Below are 19,834 nucleotides of genomic sequence, written 5' to 3' on the forward strand. Positions count from 1 at the left end.
TAATAACTGACTTCTTACATACCCATTAATATACCCTAAGAGTTGTAATTTTTATAACAACTCTACAAGATAGATGAGATTATTACCATCTTGTACAGATGAAAAAGCAAAGAAAAGAAGTTAGTCTTGCTAATTCACAAAACTCCCACATTGCTGAATATGGATTCAAACCCAGTCTGACTGTCCTGTAGGAGCCTATCTTAATCATTGCAGTATTCCTTTAGAAAGGCAGTCTGTTGGAGAAAAAAAAAAAGAGTCCTAGATTTGGAATTCAAATGCTGGTTATGTCATTTAGGAGCTAGTAAGCTAGGACAATGAGTCTCTTTATACAACTAAGATTGTTGTCTGTGGAAGAAAATAACAATGTCATATCTACTTTAGGAAATGACGTGAGAATCAAATGAGACAATCTGTGAGAAAAACACACAGGAAGCAAATGTATAGGTAAATTAATAGACTTTTTCTTTCCCTCTTAAGTTTTCTAGGTTTAAGGGTGTTAAAAATTATAACACTGTTGAAGGAGGTTATAAATGCATATGGAGAAAATATTTAAGATGACTACATCACAAATAAGGGAGGATAAAGGAACATAAAGGAAAGGTTTCTATGTTTCACTGGAACTGATAAAATGTCAAAACCAATATGCTATGATAAGTTATGTATGTATGAGATAATACATAGGGCCACTGCTTAAAAAGTTATACAAAGGGTTACACTCAAAAGCACTATACAGAAATCAAAATGAATTCCCCAAACTGTGCAAGTAACCCAAAGAATGACATAAAAATAAAAAACAGGGAAAACAAGTTAAAAAATTAATAATATGACAAACATAAACCAGAGAATTCTACCAAATGTTTAGTGAAGAATTAGCATCAATTCTACAAAAACTTTTCAAGAAAACAGAAAAGGAGAGAACACTGCTTAACTTATTTTATAAAGCTATATCACCCTGATAATCAAAACCAAATAAAGAACAAAAAGAATTACAGACCAATATTACTTATGAATATAGATGTAAAAATCCTTAATAAAGTATCAGTACATGGAATCACCTGCAACAAGAATTATACAACATGAGCAGTGGAGTTAAGTCCATGATGCAAAACTAATTTAATACCTGAAAACCAATAAAAGCATCGCATAATCATATCAACTGGTGTAGAAAAAGCATCTGGCAAAACTCAGCACCCGTTCTCGGTAACTCTCAGAAAACTAGGAGTAACGGGATATTTCCTTAACTTGACAAAAAAAATCTACAAAAAGCCTCCAGATATCATGATATTTAAAAATGAAGTGAAAAAGTTAATGTTTCCCCCCTAAGATTATGATCAAGGCGAAGATGTTTGCTCTCCCCACTCTTATTCAACATAATACTAGAAGATCTAGTCAGTAAGAGACAAGAAAGGGAAACCAAAGGCAAACAGATGATAAAGAAAACAATAACACTGTTCCTATTTGCAGATGGCATGATCATGTACATAGAAAATACCAAACAACGTAGACAATAACGCCTAGAAGTAAAAAGTGAATTCAGTAAGATGACAGGATACAGAATTGACATACAAAAATCAATGTATATGTGTATACTAGCAATGAACACCTGGAAACAAAATTAAAGATAGAATACCATTTAAAATCATTAAAAAAATAAAATACTTAGGCATAAACCTAATAATACACATTCAGGACTTGTATGGTAAAAACTACATTAAAGAAATCAATGAAGATATAAAGAAATGAAGAGAAATATAATGGTAATGAATTGGAAGACACCACACAGTAAATATTTCAATTTTCCTCAAACTGATAAATGGGTTTAACACAATGCCTATTGAAACACAGTCAAGATTACCCATAGATATAGACTAGATTGTAAAATTTATATGGGGAGACAAACTAGAATAGCTATAACAATTTTGAAAATGTAGAAAACGGTGGTGGGATTAAGACTTATTAAATAGCTAATACTCAAGGCAGTGTGGTATTGGCAGGTGGATGGACACATAGATCAATGGTACAGAAGAGAGAAACCAGAAAGAGACTCAGACGCATATACAATATATAACTGGTTTTTTCAAAAGGGTAAAAAGCAATTCATGTAGGGAAGAAGAGTCTATTTACCAAATGGTGCCAAAGGAATCAAAAAAAAAGTAGTGGCCTTGACCTAAACTTCACAACTTACATAAATGTAACTCAACGTGGATCACAGACTTCAGTGTAAAACTATAAAAGTTTATGAAGAAAACAATAGGAGAAAAATCTTAAAGATCTAGAACTAGGTAAAAGTTCCTAGATTTGGCATTAAAACTATGATCCATAATATAAAATATTGATATATTAGACCTCATCGAAAGTAAAAACTTTCTCTACCAAAGACTGTTAGATAGATGAAATGATAAGTTATAGACTGGTAGAAAATATTTGCAAACTACATATCCTGCTAGTATCTACCATAAATAAAGAACTCTGAAAACTCAAAAGTAAAGAACAAACAATCCAACTGGAAAATGGAAAAAGAAAAGTATAAAATGAGAAGTCACCAAGGAGAATTTGCAGATGGCAAATGAGCCTATGAAAAGGTGTTCAACATCATTAGACATTAGAGAAATGCAAATTAAAAGCACAATGAGATAGGACTACAAACCTATCAGAATGACTGAAATAAAAATAGTGACAACACAAAATGATCACTGGATGTGGATGTGGAGAAACTAGGCCACTAATACATCCTTGGTGGGCATGTATATAGTACAGATACTCTGGAAAACAGATTGCAAGTTTCTTGCAATAGATTCCTGTGCATTTATCATAGAAATGAAAACCTATGCTCACACAAAAATCTGTACATAAATCTTCACAGTAGATTTATTTGTAATAGCCCCAAACTTGACCCAACCCAGATGTCCTTCAGTGAGTGAACAGCTAATCAAGCTGTGGTCCATCCATAAAATGGGATCCTACTCAGTAATAAAAAGCAACACACTGTTGATACATACAAACGTTTGGCTGCATCTCCAGGCAAATCTGAGTAGGAAAAAGAAATCATCTGTTACGTCCAATTCCATTTATATAACATTGTTGAAATGATAAAGCTATAGAGATGGGGAAGAGACTAGTGTTTAGGAAGGGTTAAGGATAGTGCAGGGGTGTGATGGAAGGGTGTTTAGCTACAAAAGATCCACAGGAGGAATCCTTATGATAATGGAAATATTCTGTATCTTGACTGTATGCATGTCAGTATCCTGGTTGCCACATTGTACTATAGTTTTGCAAGATGTTTCCACGGGTAAAGCTGGGTAAAATGCACATAGAATCTCTCTGTATTACAGTTTACAACTGCATGCGGATTTATAAATGATCTCAAAAATCTTTTTAAAGTTTAGTTTTAAAATGGCAAAAAAGTGATGCTTACAAAATTTGTCCTGTTACTTAAAACTTTCTACCAAGATAGGGAAATAGGGTAATTACTATAGGGGGATTTTGATAGAATCTTGTTGATTGAATGGCTTTGGAAATAACATCAAAAGAAAGGGATTAAAATTATATTTTTTCCACTTGCTAATTAGGTATGAGCAAGTTCAGCCCTGTGACCCTCAACGTCTTCAGCCACAAAAAAAGGAATAAAAAGCATGGCATTCAGTGTTATTATGGGGCTTCAAGTGGACAGTGCGAGGATATAAGTAAGATCACCTGGCCAGATGAATTTTCTGAAATATAGTATGCAGTTTATGCAATTAAAATGTATTCACATAAAATACGTATTTTAAAAATGTAAATGTTAATCATATGAATCACGCATGTTTATTGTGTTTCAGGCACTAATCTACACATTTTCATACACACTGTCACTTAATCTTCTAACTACCTATTATCATCATCATCATCATTTTCTCTTATGAGAAAATTTATATTTAAATAGAGTTAAGTAACACAATGTAAGATCACACAGCTAACAAATGTCAGCAGCAAGGCTTATGAATCCATTTAGTTCTGAGGTGTCAGTTATTAGAGAATCACATAACGTTCATCCTTTACCACCTCTGGATTATAGTCAGAAAGTGACTTCTAATATCCCAACTGAAAGCTGGTAGGTTTATCTTGCAAGTACCCTGAGATTTCACATGGACTTCAGGCAAAGTGTGGGTTAGAGGAGATGGAGAAACTTTATAACTGGCTGAGATATGGAGTCCACCAAGATACTCAGGGAGATGAGAGTACCTCGTGTGGAGTTAAATAGCTGATGACAGGAGTAGGTATAGGTAATGAAAGAGTAAACCCCAGAGGTAAGCATTGAATCCTATCAGGAAAGTGTGTGGTCTCATGGGACAGATAGTGTGTGTTCAAGGTGTCTTACAGGATACATTGAAAGGAACCAGAACAATAGATAAAGATTCCCAGCTTTGGGGTGACATGAAGGGACCAGAAATCTGTCAGTTGCAGGCAAGCTTCAGGCTACTGTTCGAAGGCAGGGATTCAGAGGGAGAGAACTAGGGAATGAGGTGGAGGCTTCCTCATAACACTGCTCTTAAAGAAACTAATTAGCATTGCTATTAATTTATCTCAGAATACGTAGTACGTACCTTCATGTACCAGGCACTGTGCTAAGCACAGCACCTGCAGTTATAAATGATCATCACGTAGTTGTCCTCAGGAAGTGTTCAGTCTAGTTGAGGTGGAAACTATTAACAGAGAATTGGTCATGTACAAACACCTAGTATTCAATTTAATAAAATGGATAATGTGTATTGATTGTGAGTCAGGCACATAACCAGGTTCTGAACCTGTGTCCAGACCACCCATGGCCCCTCGACCTCCCCTGCAAAGGAAGACCTGAGGGGATTTGGTAGCATTGCTCACACAGGCGAGTATAAGTGACCTCAACAATGAGAACTGGAGGACAGGTGAGATCAGGATGCTGGGAAGATGGTGTCATTGCCTTTCCTGAGTGACACTCCCTCTTTTAGTCACCTGTTTTTCACCTTTGTCCTCATTTAAAATGGCAAATCGGTGCAGGAACCCATACTGGCACGAGGATACGGTGGGGTTGAGGGCTGGGGTGGGAACTTAATCTAGAGGCTCTTGGTAGCCTACCAGTTGTGTAGAAGTTTGGAAATAAATTAATCTGACATAAAGGAGTATCTGGCATTTATATCAAGTTTAGATTTATATTTTCTGGTGAGTCCAGGTGGAAAATTGTGTAAAATGTTAGACTTCATTGAGCACCAGATGCTGCACCCAAACTGAGATTTTGTGGGTCAATAAATAACACAGACCCATAAAGTATCTCTGGTGGTAATGAAAAATACTGTAATTTCTTTGAACAGACCAGAAAACAGCTGGTTGGTTTTCCCTTTAAGAAAAAAAATTCCTTGTGTATTTTTTTTTTTCTGAACAAGTCAAATATCACCATATCAGCACAGTTGGAAATATGGAGCATATTATTCTTATCAATCAAATGTCAAAACCACAGACCTTTGCCTTTCCAGATCATTGATCTCATGGGGGTGCAGAGTGAGTTTGTTTCTCAGAGGGGCACTTTGAATCTTCACAGGGTCCATATGTCTAGTGAGAATTTGGGGTTCATGTGAATGCATTTGAGAGGAATGGCCATCAGAATCTCAGATGGATGGAAGGGGGTTAACTTTTCTTTTTTTTCTCTTGTTTTATAGTGGATTCAGTTCTACCTGCTATTTCTTTTTCTTCAATTCCTACCTAAATTTCCACAAGTCTCCCCCATTATCATGCAGTTTATAAAACACTGTCTGGCTATGTCTTCTATATTTGAGTTCATCTTGGAATGGGGATAGTGTAGGTAGAAGGGCAAATAAGCTTAATAGCAGTGTAATAGTGAGAAAGCCGTCACCTAGATAATAGTGGAAGGAGGGGAAGGGGGAGGAACAGCAGCTGTAACAAAACAGAAGAATTGCTGTCATGTAGTCAGAGCTTAGACCAAAACGCAGTGTTTCTCATTTCTAGTCCTGGACTGCCCACAAGTTCCCGTGAGATCCAGTACAAAGTACATCCCACTTCTCTCTCCTGGCCGTCAGCACCTTCCACCTGCAGAGATAACCAGAAATTTTCATTAAATATAAGAATACATAGATAGTGTAGCAGGAGTGTCTGTTGCAATCCATACTCTCTCGAAAACCTTTGAGTTCACCTGCATCTCTAGGAGATAATTACCAGCAAGATGACAATGTATCTCTCCCTGACTTCTTTGTTCGAGGGCTTGCTCTGAACACACAAGCTTTTTCTGTCCTGCAAGTAGCAGGAAGCTAATACTGCCAGGATCGATGTTGAACAGTGAGGGGATTGGAGTCAGTGATAAATGACCTCAGCCTCTCCAGATTTTGGTAGGAAAATGCTAATGTTTCTCAAAGAGATCTCTGTGGGTTTGAGTTGCAGTTGTTCAGAGTGGTAAACCTACTCACTGATGCACTCTTTATTGGTTTTTCCTGTCCCCCTTTTCACTTTCCCACTCCCTCTCTTGTACTTCCTGAAATCATCTCCAAACAAGATGCCTGCTTCCAAGTCCTTGTCTCAGAGTCTTCCTTAAGACAGTCAGATTAGACAGACTGACAGACAGACAGGTAAATAATTGACTGTAAAAAGGGGGTCAGTGACAGGTTTCCATAATAGTCCTCATATATAAAGTACAATAGGCAATGTTTTAAAACACTATTTCCAAGCTTGCTAGGAAATGCAAATTTTCATGAAATGTATGGACTCCAAATACCAAATGTAAGGACAGGTAATTACACACACTTACCTCAAGATGCTGAGTTCCAGAGGACATGTCTGAGTATTGTCAGTTTATAGACCAGTACCAGGTCTGCCTGAGGGTAGAGATATAATTATAATAATATGAACACATGAATGAAAGAATAAACAATAGAGGGGGGACCTTCAAGATGGCAGAGGAGTAAGATGTGGAGATCACCTTCCTCCCCACAGATACACCAGAAATACATCTACACGTGGAACAACTCCTACAGAACACCTACTGAACGCTGGCAGAAGACCTCAGACCTCCCAAAAGGCAAGAAACTCCCCACGTACCTGGGTAGGGCAAAAGAAAAAAGAAAAAACAGAGACGAAAGGATAGGGACAGGGCCTGCACCAGTGGGAGGGAGCCGTGAAGGAGGAAAGGTTTCCACACACTAGGAGCCCCTTCGCGGGCGGAGACTGCGGGTGGTGCAGGGGGGAAGCTTCAGAACCGCGGAGGAGAGCACAGCAACAGGGGTGCGGAGGGCAAAGCGGCGAGATTCCCGCACAGAGGATCAGGGCCGACCGGCACTCACCAGCCCGAGAGGCTTGTCTGCTCACCCGCCAGGGTGGGCAGGGCTGGGAGCTGAGGCTCGGGCTTCGGTCGGAGCGCAGGGAGAGGACTGGGGTTGGCGGCGTGAACACAGCCTGCAGGGGGTTAGTGCACCACGGCTAGCTGGGAGGGAGTCCGGGAAAAGGTCTGGAGCTGCCGAAGAGGCAAGAGACTTTTTCTTCCCTCTTTGTTTCCTGGTGCGCGAGGAGAGGGGATTAAGAGCGCCGCTTAAAGGAGCTCCAGAGATGGGCGCGAGCCGCGGCTAAAAGCGTGGACCCCAGAGACGGGCATGAGAGGCTAAGGCTGCTGCTGCCGCCACCAAGAAGCCTGTGTGTGAGCACAGGTCACTCCCCACACCTCCCCTCCCGGGAGCCTGTGCAGCCCGCAACTGCCAGGGTCCTGGGATCCAGGGACAACGTCCCCGAGAGAACGCACCGGCGTGCCTCAAGCTGTTGCAATGTCACGCCGGCCTCTGCCGCCGCAGGCCCGCCCCGCATTCCAATTATAACTACCATACACCCCCCTCATGAGTGAGCAACAGCCCCCTAATCAGCCGCTGCTTTAACACCCTCCTGTCTGGGTGGGAACAGATGCCTGAGGGCGGCTGACATGCAGAGGCGGGTCCAAATCCAAAGCCGAACCCCAGGAGCTGCACGAACAAAGAAGAGAAAGGGAAATCTCTCCCAGCAGCCTCAGGAGCAGCGGATTAATCCCCACAATCAACTTGATGTACCTGCATCTGTGCAATACCTGAAGAGACAACGAACTGTCCCAAAATTGAGGCGGTGGACTTTAGGAGCAACTGTAGACTTGGGGTTTCCTGTCTGAGACTGATTTGTTTCTGATATTTATGTTTATCTTAGTTAAGTTTTTAGCGCTTGTCATCATTGGTGAATTTGTTTCTTGGTTTGCTTGCTTTCTTCTTTTTTCTTTAATTATAATGTTTTTATGTTAATAATTAAAAAAAAAATTTATTTACTATTTTTATTTCTATTTACTTTTTTTTTCTTTCTTCGAAGCCGTGTGGCTGACAGGGTCTTGGTTCTCTGGCCTGGGGTCAGGCCTAAACCTCTAAGTTGAGAGAGCCGAGTACAGGACATTGGACCACCAGAGACCTCCCAGCCCCATATAATATCAATCGGCGAGAGCTCTCCCAGAGATCTCCATCTCAACGCTAAGGCTCAGCTCCACGCAACAGCCAGCAACTCCAGTGCTGGATGCACCATGCCAAACAATTAGCAAGACAGGACCACAACCCCACCCATTAGCAGAGAGGCTGCCTAAAATCATACTAAGTTCACAGACACCCCAAAACACACCACTGGATGCGGTCCTGCCCACCAGAAGGACAAGAATCAGCCCCACCCATCGCAACACAGACACCAGTCCCCTGCACCAGGAAGCCTACACAAGCCACTGAACAAACCTTACCCACTGGGGACAGACACCAAAAATAACAGGAACTACAAACCTGCAGCCTGCAAAAAGGAGACCCCAAACACAGTAAGTTAAGCAAAATGAGAAGACAGTGAAATATGCGGCAGATGAAGGAGCAAGGTAAAAACCCACCAGACCAAACAAATGAAGAGGAAATAGGCAGTCTACCTGAAAAAGGATTCAGAGTAATGAGAGTAAAGATGATACAAAGTCTTGAGAATAAAATGGAGAAAATACAAGAAACATTTAACAAGGACTTAGAAGAACTAAAGAGCAAACAAACAATGGTGAACAACAGAATAAATGTAATTAAAAATTCTCTAGAAGGAATCAATAGCAGAATAACTGAGTAAGAACAGATAAGTGACCTGGAAGATAAAATAGTGGAAATAACTACCACAGAGCAGAATAAAGAAAAAAAATGAAAATAATTGAGGACAGTCTCAGAGACCTCTGGGACAACAGTAAAGGCAATGACATTCAAATTATAGGGGTCCCAGAAGAAGAAGAGAAAAAGAAAGGGTCTGAGGAAATATGTGAAGAGATAATAGTTGAAAACTTCCCTAACATGGGAAAGGAAATAGTCAATCAAGTCCAGGAAGCACAGAGAGTCCCATACAGGATAAATCCAAGGAGAAGCACGCCAAGACACATATTAATCAAACTATCAAGAATTAAGTACAAAGAAAAAATATTAAAAACAGCAAAGGAAAAGGAACAAATAACATACAAGGGAATCCCCATAAGGTTAACAGCTGATCTTTCAGCAGAAACTCTGCAAGCCAGAACAGAGTGGCAGGACACATTTAAAGTGATGAAAGGGAAAAACCTAGGTTACAACCAAGATTACTCTACTCAGCAAGGATCTCATTCAGATTCGATGGAGAAATTAAAACCTTTACAGACAAGTAAAAGTAAAGAGAATTCAGCACCACCAAACCAGCTTTACACCAAATGCTAAAGGGATTTCTTTAGGCAGGAAATACAAGAGAAGGAAAAGACCTACAATAACAAACCCAAAACAATTAAGAAAATGGTAATAGGAACATACATATTGATAATTACTTTAAATGTAAATGGATTAAATGCTCCAAACAAAAGACATAGACTGGTTGAATGGATACAAAAACAAGACCTGTATATATGCTATCTAAAAGAGACCCACTTCAGACCTAGGGACACAGACAGAGTGAAAGTGGGGGGATAGAAAAAGATATTCCATGCAAATGGAAATCAAAAGAAAGCTGGAGTAGAAATTTTCATATCAGACAAAATAGTCTTTAAAATAAAGGCTACTACAAGAGACAAAGAAGGGCACTACATAATGATCAAGGGATCAATCCAACAAGAAGATGTAACAACAGTAAATATTTATGCACCCAACAAAGGAGCACCACAATGCATAAGGCAAATGCTAACAGCCATAAAATGGAAAATCGACAGTAACACAATAATAATAGGGGACTTTAACACCCCCCTTTCACCATTGGACAGATCATCCAAAATGAAAATAAATAAGGAAACACAAGCTTTAAATGACACATTAAACAAGATGGACTTAGTTGATGTTTATAGGACATTCCATCCAAAAACAACAGAAAACACTTTCTTCTCAAGTGCTCATGGAACATTCTCCAGGATAGATCATATCTTGGGTCACAAATCAGGCCTTGGTAAATTTAAGAAAATTGAAATCATATCAAGTATCTTTTCCGAACACAATGCTATGAGACTAGATATCAATTACAAGAAATAAACTGTAAAAAATACAAACACATGGAGGCTAAACAATATGCTAATAAATAACCAAGGGATCACTGAAGAAATCAAAGAGGAAATCAAAAAATATCTAGAAACAAATGACAATGAAAACATGATGACACAAAACCTATGGGATGCAGCAAAAGCAATTCTAAGAGGGAAGTTTATAGCAATACATTACTACCTCAAGAAACAAGAAACATCACAAATAAACAACCTAAACTTACACCTAAAGCAATTAGAGAAAGAAGAACGAAAAAAACCCAAAGTTAGCAGAAGGAAAGGAATCATAAAGATCAGATCAGAAATAAATGAAAAAGAAATGAAGGAAACAATAGCAAACATCAATAAAACTAAAAGTTGGATTTTTGAGAAGATAAACAAACTTGATAATCCATTAGCCAGACTCATCAAGAAAAAAAGGGAGAAGACTCAAATCAACAGAATTAGAAAGGAAAAAGAAGTAACTACTGACACTGCAGAAATACAAAGGATCATGAGAGACGACTACAAGCAACTATATGCCAATAAAATGGACAACATGGAAGAAATGGACAAATTCTTAGAAAAGCACATCTTTCTGAGACTGAACCAGGAAAAAATAGAAAATATAAATAGACCAATAACAAGTACTGAAATTGAAACTGAGATTAAAAATCTTCCAACAAACAAAAGCCCAGGACCAGATGGCTTCACAGGCAAATTCTATCAAACATTTAGAGAAGAGCTAACACCTATCCTTCTCAAACTCTTCCAAAATATAGCAGAGGGAGGAACACTCCCAAACCCATTCTACAAGGTCACCATCACCCTGATACCAGAACCAGACAAAGATGTCACAAAAAAAGAAAACTACAGGCCAATATCACTGATGAACATAGATGCAAAAATCCTCAAGAAAATACTAGGAAACAGAATCCATCAGCACATTAAAAGGATCATACATCTTTATTAAGTGGGGTTTATCCCAGGAATGCAAGGATTCTTCAATATACCCAAATCAATTAATATGATGCACCATATTAACAAATTGAAGGATAAAAACCATATGATCATCTGAATAGATGCAGAAAAAGCTTTCAACAAAATTCAACACCCATTTATGATAAAAAAAATAACCTCCAGAAAGTAGGCATATAGGGAAGCTACCTCAACATAATAAAGGCCATATATGACAAACCCACAGCCAACATCATTCTCACTGGTGAAAAACTGAAGCCATTTCCTCTAAGATCAGGAGGAAGACAAAGTTGCCCACTCTCACCACTATTATTCAACATAGATTTGGATGTTTTAGCCACAGCAATCAGAGAAGAAAAAGAAATAAAAGGAATCCAAATTGGAAAAGAAGAAGTAAAGCTGTCACTGCTTGCAGATGACATGATACTATACATAGAGAATCCTAAAGATGCTACCAGAAAAATTCTAAAGCTAATCAATGAATTTGGTAAAGTAGCAGGATACAAAATTAATGCGTGAAGTCTCTTGCAGTCCTATACACTAATGATGAAAAATCTAAAAGAGAAATTAAGGAAACACTCCCATTTACCACTGCAACAAAAAGAATAAAATACCTAGGAATAAACCTACCTATGGAGGCAAACTACCTGTATGCAGGAAATAATACGACAATGATGAAAGAAATTAAAATGATACAAACAGATGGAGAGATATACCATGTTCTTGGATTGGAAGAATCAACGTTGTGAAAATGACTATACTACCCAAAGCAATCTACAGATTCAGTGCAATCCCTTTCAAAGTACCAGTGCCATTTTTCACAGAGCTAGAATAAAAAATTTCACAATTTGTATGCAAACACAAAAGACCCCGAATTGCCAAAGCAATCTTGAGAAAGAAAAACAGAGCTGGAGGAATCAGGCTCCCTGACTTCAGACTCTACTGCAAATCTACAGTAATCAAGGCAGTATGGTACTGGCACAAAAACAGAATTAGGGATCAATAGAACAGGAGAGAAAGCCCAGAGATAACCCCACACACATATGGCCACCTTATCTTTGATAAAGGAGGCAAGAATATACAATGGAGAAAAGACAGTCTCTTCAATAAGTGGTGCTGAGAAACTGGACAACTACATGTAAAAGAATGAAATTAGAACACTCCCTAACACCACACACAAAAATAAACTCCAAATGGATTAAAGACCTAAATGGAAGGTCAGACACTATAAAACTCTTAGAGGACAACATAGGAAGAACACTCTTTGACATAAATCACAGCAAGATCCTTTTTGACCCACCTCCTAGAGAAATGGAAATAAAAACAAGAATAAACAAATGGGACCTAATGAAACTTAAAAGCTTTTGCATAGCAAAGGAAACCATAAATAAGACAAAAAGACAACCCTCAGAATGGAGAAAATATTTGCAAATGAAGCAACTGACAAAGGATTACTCTCCAAAATTTACAAGCAGCTCATGCAGCTCAATATCAAAAAACCAAACAACCCAATCCAAAAATGGGCAGAAGACCTAAATAGACATTTCTCCAAAGAAGATATACAGATTGCCAACAAACACATGAAAGGATGCTCAACATCACTAATCATTAGAGAAATGCAAATCAAAACTACAGTGAGGTGTCACCTCACACCGGTCAGAATGGCCATCATCAAAAATCTACAAACAATAAATGCTGGCAAGGGTGTGGAGAAAAGGGAACCCTCTTGCACTGTTGGTGGGAATGTAAATTGATACAGCCACTATGGAGAACAGTATAGAGGTTCCTTAAAAAACTAAAAATAGAACTACCATATGACCCAGCAATCCCTCTCCTGGGCATATACCCTGAGAAGACCATAATTCAAAAAGAGTCATGTACCACAATGTTCATTGCAGCTCTATTTACAATAGCCAGGACATGGAAGCAACCTATGTGTCCATCGACAGATGAATGGATAAAGAAGATATGGCACATATATACAATGGGATATTACTCAGCCATAAAAAGAAACGAAATTGAGTTATTTGTAGTGAGGTGGATAGACCTAGAGTCTGTCATACAGAGTGAAGTAAGTCAGAAAGAGAAAAACAAATATTGTGCACTAACACATATATATGGAATCTAAAAAAAAAAAAAAAAAGATTCTGAAGAACCTAGGGGCCAGACAGGAATAAACACGCAGACACAGAGAATGGATTTGAGGACACGGGGAGGGGGAAGGGGAACCTGGGATGAAGTGAGAGAGTAGCATTGACATATATACACTACCAAATGTAAAATAGATAGCTAGTGGGAAGCAGCTGCATAGCACAGGGGGATCAACTCAGTGCTTTGTGACCACCTAGAGGGGTGGATTAGGGAGGGTGGGAGGGAGATGCAAGAGGGAGGGGATATGGGGATATATGTATATATATAGCTGATTCACTTCGTTATACAGCAGAAACTAACACAACATTGTAAAGCAATTATATTCCAATGAAAATGTTAAAGAAAAACAAAACAAAAGAAAAAACAGAATAAACAATAGAATGAGATTTGATTTTTCACTCAAAACAAATGTGTTACTGATGCTCTGTTTTTTTGGATGAACAGTGCACAACGTCACCCATTAAGATTGATAACTCATTTTAATCAATGGCGTGCATATGTACATACATGCACTTACCTTTCCCAGAAAACCAGGCTACCCATAGTAATAAACTGAACAAAAGACATTAAAAGTCAGCAGATAGCAAGAGGCAGATGCTCCAAACCCTTGGGACCAGCAGGAATAAGAAATTCCCTGGATCAATGTTACAATAAATGAGACCGACATGATGCCACTCGCAAGGGATCTATTAAGCACTGGTTACATCTGTTGGATAACAAAGCTATTGATCATGAGAGAGTTGCCTAGGGGGAATTCAACTAGGAAAGATACTCTCTGATGAACAGAGGTGTTTGGAAGAGTGACAATTCTAGCGAGATTGAAATATCGTATAAATCTCTTAGGCATATAGTACAGAAATTCTGATGGCAGAAATGTAGTTATTTATAGATACTCGTTACTATGAACATATGCATCTTCCACAGACTTTACTAGATTCCTTACACGTATTGAATGCGAATAATTATGGGATTCTAGGGTTTACAAGTATACAGAAGTAGCTAAAATGATAACAGAAAACATATGGATATGTAATAGTCTTAAGAAAAGTGTAACATTGGCGACTTCTATAAGCACATTGAAGCAAAATAAAAATGTGACATCATTGTTGACATGTATGCATTCTGTTTCTTCCCTCAACTTTGTCTCCTAAAAAAGAGAGGGCTTTAATTTTCTGAAAGATATGTACTGCTATTGTTTCCTATGTTTAGTAGACATCTATTAGCATAGATATCTTTTCCTCTCTACCTAGGAGAGTAGAGAGTAGATGCAGGACTTTATAAGGAAAATAATCATTCTGTGAAAACTAGAAACTGGACCAAAAAGAAAGAGACTGACACCCAATGATCACACACTGTATAGTGGTCAAAAGAGCACCTGACATTTTGTTCCAAGATGATGGGTTTTAATAATGGATTAGCCAAAGATCCCACGAGAAGAGGTGACTGCTCAGATGCCATCTTTTACCTTCTAGGATACGAACCCTGTTTAAGAGATGCATTATAATTGGACATGATGATGACAGGAGTTAACTTGAGGCAGAAAATCCTGAGAGCCAAACCTGAAGGGTATAGAGGCAGAGCGGGAGGCATTAGAGGAAGGACTTGTGGTGAAGAAGAGAGGGAGAGAAGGATTTTCCCTTATATTTTATATAAGCTGGAATTCCCAGTTGCACATTGAATTTCTGCAATTCTTGACTCTTTAAGGACTTTCTTAAGAGAAAAAGACTCCAGTAGGTGAGGACAGTACTTCTTTACTTCTCTGTGTATACTACAATTTGGTTTGACACAAATAATTTTAACAGATTGTTGTTTAGATTTGAGAAGGAAAAGTTGGAGCAGATAAAGTCACTCACATGTTTAAAGGGACTGAACTTGGAAAAATAATTTGGTATTTTCTCCCTGGTTTCAGACAGTAAATCATGCAAAGAGGAAAAGAACATAGGAAGATAGATGCTAATAAGATTTAAGAAAAACAACTTTCTTACACTATATTTTGGTATGAAGATAATACTAGACTCACAAATTAAAGAATACTTATTTTTTCCCTTTCTTAAAATTATGTTTATGTCTTTGAATATTTAATAGAACTTACCTGTAAGTTTATTTGTAAAATAATCTGATGTGCTAAGATTTTGTTTGCACATTTTAAGTGAATAATTTACCTAATAACATCAATTATTTTAATTATAGCAGTGTTATATATTTATTTATTTATTTTACGGTACGCGGGCCTCTCACTGCTGTGGCCTTTCCCCTTGCGGAGCACAGGCTCCAGACGCGCAGGTTCAGTGGCCATGGCTCACGGGCCCAGCCTCTCCGCGGCGTGTGGGATCTTCCCGGACCGGGGCACGAACCCGTGTCCCCTGCATCGGCAGGCAGACTCTCAACCACTGCGCCACCAGGGAAGCCCATATAGTAGTGTTATTTATATTTTGTACTTCTTTAGAATGTCGGTACACTACTTGATTAGTTATAATTTCTAATTGTTAAGGTCATTGAAATTTTCAAACTGTTTGGCAGAAAGTTGTCCATAATATTTCTCTATCTTTCCTATTTCTGCTGACCTGTGCTCATGCCAGGTTTTGGCCTCTCCCGTTGCGGAGCACAGCCTCCGGACGCGCAGGCCCAGCGGCCATGGCTCACGGGCCCAGCCGCTCCGCGGCATGTGGGATCTTACCGGACCGGGGCACGAACCCGCGTCTCCTGCATCGGCAGGCGGACTCTCAACCACTGCGCCACCAGGGAAGCCCTCATGCCAGATTTTATATTTCCCATTATGTTTATTTGTGCTCAAATATTTTTCCTTGATCAGAGATCTATTTCTTTAATCTTTTAAAAAATACAACTTTGGATTTTGTTCTTTTCTCTTTTACAACTTAAGCTTATATGTCATTAATTTTTGTTCTTAGCTTTATTATTTTCTCCTATTTTGTGTTTGAATTATTTCTTTCTTAAATTTTTAAATTTGAATTGTTACTCAGTAATACTTAAGCCTTTCCTCTTGGCTAATATAGGCATTTAGTGTCATACATTGGCCTCATATTTTCAGTTTAGCTACACCCCATGTTCTCATACGCAACCTTTCCGTACTATTTACTTATATACATTTTATAAATGGTTAGTATTTCTGTTTCATACATAATTTATTTATATTCTTTTTTTGTTTGTTTGTTTGCGGTACGCGGGCCTCTCACTGTTGTGGCCTCTCCCGTTGCGGAGCACAGGCTCCGGACGCGCAGGCTCAGCGGCCATGGCTCACGGGCCCAGCCGCTCCGCGGCATGTGGGATCTTCCCGGACCGGGGCATGAACCCGCGTCCCCTGCATCGGCAGGCGGACTCTCAACCGCTGCGCCACCAGGGAAGCCCTATTTATATTCTTAACAGGTGTATTGATATACACTAAGTTGTAAATGTTTAAAATATACGATATGATGTTTTGACATATGTATATACTCACAAATCTATCACCACAAAAAGACAACGAACATACACATCACACCCAAGGCTTCCTTGTGGCCCTTTATAGTCCCTCTATCTGCCCTCATTGCCACCCCCATCATGCAAGCTGTGGAAGATCTGCTTTCTGTTACTATAGATTAGTTTGCATTTTCTAGGTATTTCTATAAATGGAATCATACAAGTATGTATCTATTGTTGTCTGGCTTCTTTTACTCAGCATGGTTATTGTGAGATCCAACCTTATTTTTACTAAGCAATATGCCATATTCTATTCATCGCATCCAGGGTAGTTTTCAACCTAGATATTGTATTTTTCATCTTTAGTAGGTCTGATTTAGGCATTTGATATATTTTCCATATCTCTACTTGACGTTCTCAGTATTCCTTCTACCTTGGGAACATGTCAACTACAGTTATAATAACTGTTTCAGTGTCTTTATCTACCAATTCTATCATCTGTGTCTTTCTGGGTTGGTTTCAATAGATTGATACTTCCACTCACTAAGCCTCATATTCTCCTGAATCTTTGCATAAATGATAATTTTTTATTGGATACCAGATGTGAATTGTACCTTGTGTATTGGCTATTTTTGTACATCTTGCAATAAATATTCTTGAACTTTTTTCTGGATCTCAGCTAATTTATTACAGATATTTTTGGTACTTGCTTTTAAGCTTCATTAAGTTGGACAAGAACATCATTGAATCTAAGGCTAATTTTGTGCCCTAATGTTGTACTAAGACAAAACTCTTCAAAGTCCTCTACTTGATATTCCATGAGTTAAGAGTTTTTCCAACCTAACTGGTGGGAACTGTAACTATATCTAGGATTGTCTGAGCCTAAGATTTGTTCCCTCCAATCCTTCAGGGGGTTCTTTCACTGCCCTCTGATTATTAACTCACACACTTGTTATCAGTGTTCAATTGAAGGCTTGAAGGAGATCTTCTGTAGGTGTCTAGAACTCTCTCTTTCTCTGTTTAGTCCTCTCCTCTCTGGTACTCAGCCCTGTCTCCTCAAACATGAAGACTGCCAAGCTCTTTGTGGGTTCCCCCTACCTTTTCTGTGGTCTGGAAACTCTCCAGCCAGTAAGCTGGGGCAGTCACAGAGCTTACTTAGGATATAACTGTCCTTCATTATCTGATGTTCATTTTTTTGAAAATCACAGCTTTATCTATTGGATTGGCTAAAAAGATCGTTCGGGTTTATCCATAACATCTTACAGAAAAACCCAAATGAACTTTTTGGCCAACCAATAATTTCCATTTTTCAGCATGTGTATATGTATATATATATATATACACACACACACACACACACACACACACACACACACACACACAGGCAGTCAGGTAAATTGATTTCCTATTGTATCATCTTGGATGGAACAAGAAATTATAGGTTTTTTCTTAAAGAGATCAAATTGACATGCTTCCATGACATGACAGACACAGACAGCTTTATGGTAATAGAAGAAATGTGATGAATAGGTTACCTAGATACCTGGTGATGCACCACAATCTGTTCTAGAGACCAGTTGCAACACCAAGAGATTCTGGTTCATGGTTTTTATATCACCCTCTCCATCCCCTGATATTGCAGCATTTGGTGTTCTCAATCAAAATCAATGTGTCCTCAGTTTTACATAAAAATTATACAAAATTATTAAAACATGCAGCACTTTTATTTATCCCTAATTGGAAATATTGGTAAAGATACCTGCTTATTCAAACACAGTTTCAGTACAAGTCTCCCTACACCAGTAACCCCAACTCTATAGGTTACACAAAAGTGCCGCCTTTAACTCTATTTTATTGGGAATCCTGGAGCCACCTACTGTGCTGGTGCCTCTGAGTATCCGTGTACTCCATCGCACTTCACTGGGATTAACTCAGGAGCTGGGTGGCTCCAGTGAGTACATTACCACACTGAGGGCAGCTGAGTCGGGCTTGCAAAGGCAGCAGCCTACATCCCAAGAAGATATGTTCGCCTTCTGCTCCATGCAAAGGGGAGAGTTTGCATAGTTCATTATAAGCGAGATAGAATTGTCCAATTGATTCTGCTACTGTTTCAGAGGAAAGACCCCTAGCACTGAGAATGTAGAAACCTGAAAGAGTATGCTGAGTATTTTAGAAATTTTAAAAGGCATTTTTCTTTTCTGGATTTACATAAAAGAAAAGCACCCATACATCAGTCAGCACCAAAACTTGTAGCCCTTGCTGGAGAATGGACCCCAATAACAACGACTGTACATCAACAAATGGAGTTTTTATTATCAAATTATGCAACCTAAATTATGCATCCCTTCCCAGCGAGCACCACACTTCAAAAGACAGATTTTTAAAGCTGTCAAGAAAGTATGCAAAGAGAAGCCAAATTTGAAATAATCATTGCTTTGCTGTTACTTTGTAAGCAGGACAAAAGAAATAACAGATTGAGTAATTGAGTGGAGTAATGGACTCTGGTATTTATTTAACCATTAAGGAAAGAAAAACGCTTACATGTAAAAGAAGAAGCGTTAGACTCCTTAGTTTTCAATTGGAAAGATTAAAAATTCATCAGCTTATTATGTGCTATTGCTTTTTACCATTTATTAGTTCTGTAAACTATGGAGAAAATCTGAACCTATATTTTCTCTATATTATATGATTTGAAATGGGTCAAAATAATAAGATATAGCTAAGAAAAGATTTTCAGATCTGTCCAAATACTAAATTGGGTGCTCTAGTTAGGAGCGAATTCCTTAT

This window comes from Leucopleurus acutus (genome assembly GCF_964270905.1).
Source record: "Leucopleurus acutus genome assembly, chromosome: 17".
Taxonomy (NCBI): domain Eukaryota; kingdom Metazoa; phylum Chordata; class Mammalia; order Artiodactyla; family Delphinidae; genus Leucopleurus; species Leucopleurus acutus.